This window comes from Schistocerca piceifrons, chromosome 6 (genome assembly GCF_021461385.2).
Source record: "Schistocerca piceifrons isolate TAMUIC-IGC-003096 chromosome 6, iqSchPice1.1, whole genome shotgun sequence".
Taxonomy (NCBI): Eukaryota; Metazoa; Arthropoda; class Insecta; order Orthoptera; family Acrididae; genus Schistocerca; species Schistocerca piceifrons.
This window is the reverse complement of record NC_060143.1, coordinates 187,155,091-187,161,247: the sequence shown is the minus strand read 5'-3', so window position 1 is coordinate 187,161,247 and position 6,157 is coordinate 187,155,091. Positions and strand designations below refer to the sequence as shown.

Here is a 6,157-nt window from a genome sequence, read left to right as displayed (position 1 = left end):
GGCTGGCAGGGATAGCGGCGTAAAAAGGAGAAAATGAAGGGGAGCCAACAGCACCTTTTTTTTCTTTTTTTTATTCATTTTTTGTATTTTTTGTTTTTTTCTTTTTTCTTTTTTTTTTTTTTTAGATTTTTTAAGGGCCTCCCATCTCCCCTTATAGCCCGGCCTTGTCACTCTCCACAAAACGCCTTCCATTGGCGAGCTTCATGAGCTATAAGGTGCTGTTGTCTCCATGGCCCACGACGAACAGACGAAAAAAGAAAACGTATCCCCCGTTAGCATCCTTGAGAATGTCGACGTCCGTCGGGAAAGAAAAAACGGCAGGTACAAAGAAAAAACCATAATCCATGAAATCTTCTAAATGGAGACAAGTAATCCACCAGAAAACAAGAGTCCAGTATAGAAAATATAAAACACAAAACTAAAAAAAGAAGCCACTTCCTCAGGTATACTATTACTGGGAAAATTCCACACCATTAAAGCAGATGAGTAGAGTCCAACAAGTGGAGAAATGAAACTAAAAGAAGGAAATTAAAGTCACTGCGCGGTAATACAGGAAAAGACCAAAAGATAGTACTGCCGCCACTTGGGAGACCTACATGAGAAAGTTAGTTCTGCAAAAAGAAAATGCCGATGTCCACAGCATAAAAATAATCAGAATCAAGGAGAAGGTAAACCATACCTGAAATGAAAAGGAACACAAAGAATAAAAAGTAAAGTACCTCTGATTACACGAATTTCAATAATTGTACGTTCCTGGAAAACACAACACGAGCGGTCAAAGTAGAAGAGTATACCAAATCATCAAACCATGTTAGGTAGCCATTGACATCCGGGTAAAAGCATGAGCAAGGGCGACCTGCAAAAAATTCGCGAAATTAGCACGATAGCCAGGCATGGCTGCAGTTTGTTCATGCTGAGTCCATAAGTATGTAAGAAAGTCAAATTTGGTTGTCAATTTCAGGGAAAACATTGCAAAAACGGTATGACCCAGGATCCACACCGTGGCATTCTTCTTAGTATTCGGGTAGGCGGCGCACTGAGGGATTAAGACATCTGTCGGCAAAACAGAACGCGTATCCACCCGATTGATAAGGCGAACCATATCTCGGGCGGTATGCCAAACACTGCAAAAATGGCCACACACGAAACGGTGTTCAAGCGTATCTTCCACAGCACACAGGTCACAAGCTCCAGACGAGATGAGATTAATGGAGTGGAGCTTCGCATTCGTAGGGAAGGTACGATGTACAACCTTGTACCACACTGCGTGTACAGAGGGAGGAAGAACATTGCTGGCAAGATTTTTCCATACCGTGACCCAGTTATACCACGGTAGCCGATACTCCCACTTACAACGCACAGTAGACCCACGGAAAGCAGAAACGACGTCGCTGACTCGAAGGCTGGGAACGTCACAGAGCTCCAAGTAGCTGTTTTCCATATAGTAGCGACGCACATAATTAAGAAAAAAGGGAATGTGCGAGACATTCACCGGCGCCGCCGCAGATGGAGGACGATACAGATTGAAGACCGCCGCAGTGGTACCGTTCGGGGCCCTCTCCATCACAACAGTGGTCCTCTTCCAAAACAGAGCGGAGCACTTCGCGCGAAGATCTACTAAACCCAAACCACCATCTGTCGGGCTGAGAGTACAAGTTTCATACGAGACTTTAAAAATGTCACCTCGCCATAAAAACCAATACACCGCCTGCTTGAGGGCACGTTCCAATTGCCGAGGCAGTGGAAGGACCTGCGCGAGATACCATGCCCTGGCCAGAATGTTAGTATTGATCAAGGCCACCTTATCACGAAGCGCCAACGTGCGAGCCGCATAGATCTTGGCAACGGCACGCACCTTGTGCAGCGTGGACCGCCAATTAAGCGCTTCCATCCGTTGTGGGTGAGAAGAAAAAAGCACGCCCAGGACTTCCTGCTGTTCGCGGACGCAGAACCAGTTCCGCTGTAAGGACCGTGCGCGGGGTGTAAGAGGCAAACAAACAGTCTTAGCAGGGTTGACAATGGCACCTGTGGCTTTTTCAAAGCGTTGCAGTGCGCCATATAAATTGTCAACGTCATCGGAATGGCCAAGAAAAACACCAAGGTCGTCGGCGTATGCCTTACAAATGAGGCGGTCTGCCCCGACCTGAATGCCGCGGCATTCGCGGCCGATAATCCGCAGCAACGGATCTAAGGCGACAGAAAAAAGGGCCATCGAAAGGGGACACCCCTGCCGCACCGAGCGCCCAACACGGAAAGCCGGCGTCAAGCGGCCGTTGACACTAACTCGTGACGTCGCATTCTGTAAAAGATGCTTTACCACAGTCGTAAACTTAAGACCGAATCCCATCCGCACAAGAACCTGGCGGAGGTATACATGGCTAATGCGGTCGAAAGCATTTTTGAAGTCAATCAATAAGATGGCAGCGGTCGGCACTCTCGCACTTTTAACAAAGCCGATACAGTCGCGATATGCGAGAACGGCGTCAAAAATGTTTCGACCCGGCACCGCACATGATTGACTGTCACTGAGAACCGACGGTAAAACAACTTTAAGACGTTGAGCCACACAGCGCGTCACAATCTTAAAGTCGGCGTTAAGTAGTGTGATCGGCCGAACAGCGTCAATACAGGGCGTCGCAGTCGATTTAGGTACTAAGGTCACTACCCCCTCCTCAAACGCAGCAGGGATAACAGCACCATCCCGTATTTCATTTAAAAGAGCCACAAAAACATCACGAAAAAGATCATAAAACTTCAAATAAAATTCAGCAGGAATGCCGTCGGGACCAGGCGATTTACACTTAGGGCTTCGTCGGATAGCGTCGTACAGGTCGTCAGGTACATAAGCAGCATTTAAATGCGTCCTATCCGCACGAGTTAAAACATGAGGTATGACTTGTAAAAAATCCCGCAACGCATCACAATCAACATCCAGCGCACGGAAAAGGGAACTAAAATGATGAAAAATATCCCGCTCAATGTCGGACTGGACAGTAGTCCGTCCGCCGTCGCACTTTTTCCAGGTACTGATGTGCAGACGGGCGCGCCGCCTTCGTTCCCTGGTCAGATGGTAAAGCGACAAAGGTTCGCCATCCACAACCCCCACAGGCTGGATGCGGACGACGACACCGGCACTAACAGCACGCAAATCATCGAGAAGCTTACGCTGGAATTGCTTAAAAGCGGGCAGCAAGGCAGGCTGTGACGTCACGCGCAGCGCGAGGTCTTGTAAACACGCCTGATGGAAACGGGCCGTAGCGCGACGCCAACGAGCCGCCTCGCGGCTAAAATCCATTAAAAACCGCCGGATCACCGGCTTGGCCTCCCCAACCCACCACTCCAGCACACTACAGTCACCTCGCCTAGTCTCGAGTATTTTGTGCCACCGATTGATGAAACACATCACAAAATGGTCGTCGTTCAATAAAGCACAATTTAATTTCCACAGAGTCGGTCGTCTGGGAATACAGAATTTAGGCAATAAAAGCTGGCAAAGGTAACCGGAATGATCAGAAAAGAGCACGGGAAACATTTCCGTGCGGCAAATTCGGGCAGAAAGCGAGGCAGAAATGTAAATTCTGTCCAGGCGGCTGTGCCCCGTGGGATAAAAATGAGTATAGTGGGTGACGTCAGGGTTTAAAACACGCCACGTATCAACGAGCTGAAAACTGCGAATCAAATCGCCGAGCTCGCGACAAATGTTAGGACGAGGCACCTGATCGACAACATCTAAAACGCAATTAAAATCGCCGCCGACAACGAAAGCATCCACATTCCGGTGTAGCAGTGCACACAGTTCCTGCCCATAAAAAACAGCCCTCGCCGGCTTATCGTTCCCAGACGGGGCATAAACGTTAACAAAGACAACGCCCAGTATAGTGCAACTAACAGCACGACCATTTGGTACAATAGCAACGTCGGAAATAGCAAGGTCAGAACGGACTAAAATGGCAGTTCCTGCATTGGAATCCGGTAAAACATTGTCAACAACAATAAAGTCGCTAAAATCGTGTAAAAAGACAAGTGCATCGCGCGTCACCTCTTGTAAAAAGACAACATGGCAGTGGTGATCACGGAAAAAGGCCTGAAAAGCCAGTAACTTGCACGGGTGGCTCAACTTGTTAAGATTAATAGTGACAACATTCCACTGGCTAAAATCGTAAGTCATAGACTCACACAGTTAAAAGACACACAAAAGTAAAAACACACAAAAAACACGGAATGTGCAGGTGCACGACAGAGGAGGGGGCACACAGGACACACACTACGTCTCCTCACCCTCTACAACATCCTTCGCCCACTCCGAAGGCTCGAAGGGGGAGAGGGGTGGCAGGGTGGCAGTAGCTGGCACGGCAGAAGTAACTGACACAGGATCCCTGACGGGCATCTGCACGTCGGAGGGAGGCACCGATACGCGGTCGTGGATAGAAGGACCAGCGCGACGTCGGTGGACATCCTCAGCCTTCCGTTTCGTCGACATAGGTGCCGTAGTCACAGCCGAGACAGTGTCAGGCGCTAAAACAGGCACGTCTACAGAGGCTGGTTGACTTAACACAGTCCGCAGATGGCGAACAGCAACGTCACGTTGCTGCGCGGCATCACCCAGATCAGCTGACTGCGCATGGCGAGAGGAGGCCCGCGGCGACTGTTGTTGTTGCTGTTTGCGCGGCGGCTGGCGCCCGGAGCCGGAAGCCTGAGGCGGCCGGAGCTCCACGTCGAGGTCGCGCCGCGCGGCACGGCGTTGCGACGCCCAAGAAGAGGCGGGGGAGCGCCCTACCGGGGACGGACTACGGTCACGCCGCGTGGAACCCCCGTCGTAAGAAGGGGAGCTACTGACACTGCGGAAGCGTTGCCGACTGGAACTCCGAGAACGAACGTCATCCCGTTGCGGTTTGGGTTCCACAAAGTTATCGCGTGATTCCGCAACAGGAATAGGCTCAGAAACATCAGAGGGTACAACGACGGGTGCAGGCACAGAAGGAGAGGGTGCCAACTGCGACTCAATAGGTGCAACAGCGTCCAAAATAGGACGCGGAACGACATCGGTTACCGATGGCGGCACGGAGTCAGAGACAGTCTCCGACACAACAGCACCCACAACCGGTTGAAGAACAGCAGGCACGTTTTCCGAAACCGCGGACAAAGATTCCTGGCCGGTAGTCGCAAGAACAGAGACAGTAGCATCAGCAGACACATCCATCGCTTCCGCGGCGGCAGCAAGATTAACATCTGCCGCACGCCGCGCGGGCGCAGGGGGGGGGGGGGGGGGGGCGGAACCCAAGACCGTAGCGGCGACGGAAGCAAAACTAGCTCCTTGAAAATTGGCCTCAAGTGGTAGCTGAACAGGCCGTTTGCGCTTCGGACAATCCTGCCGATAATGTCCGACACCGTTACAAAATGAGCAAGTCTGTGGCTGGCCACTGTACGTGACAAACGCACGGTGGCCGTTCACCAAAATAAAAGACGGAATATGCTGCCGAACCACCATCTTAACACTGCGCACACCGTTCTCGACTTGAAATATGTACGCAGACGACCATTTCTCTTTCACTACGGATAAAACAGTGCCATATGGCCGCAAGTGACGAGAAATAGTGTCGTTGCGAATTTCAAACGGAAGGTTAAATATGCGTATTTGTCGAAGACCAAAACCAGCATGAGACACAGTGACATTACTAATATTTCCGTTAAGGTGTCGAAATCTACGAACACCGTCATTAACAGAGACAACAGCATCACACAGATCGGGAGATTTCAGTTTCAAGAACACAGAATTTAAAAACGTATCGAACTGAATACCGAGCACATCAGTAGTAGACAACATCAAGTCCTCAAGTAACCAACGATGGATCTCAATAGCAGAAGGTTTCTCTACGGAACGATCAAACTCGCACTGAATATTGTTCTGTCGCTCTTCACTGTCATCGTAAAGTATATCCATTACTTACAGTTCAGTAGAAAAAAAAGAAAGCCACGAGGCAGAGGGAGCAGACGACACGCGAGGCGCCGCCGGCCCAGTCGCACGAGGTAAACACTGCTCGCTCGGCACCGAGGTGTTGCCAGGCGGGCAGCCAGCCAAGTACTAACCGGGCCCGATGTTGCTTAACTTCGGTGATCGGACGAGAACCGGTGTATTCAACATGGTATGGCCGTTGGC

General features: G+C 50.3%; 1 pseudogene; it reads right to left on the bottom strand.

The window, feature by feature from the left end:
* Positions 1 to 6,039: 6,039 nt before the first annotated feature.
* Positions 6,040 to 6,157, bottom strand: LOC124803536 (annotated as a pseudogene).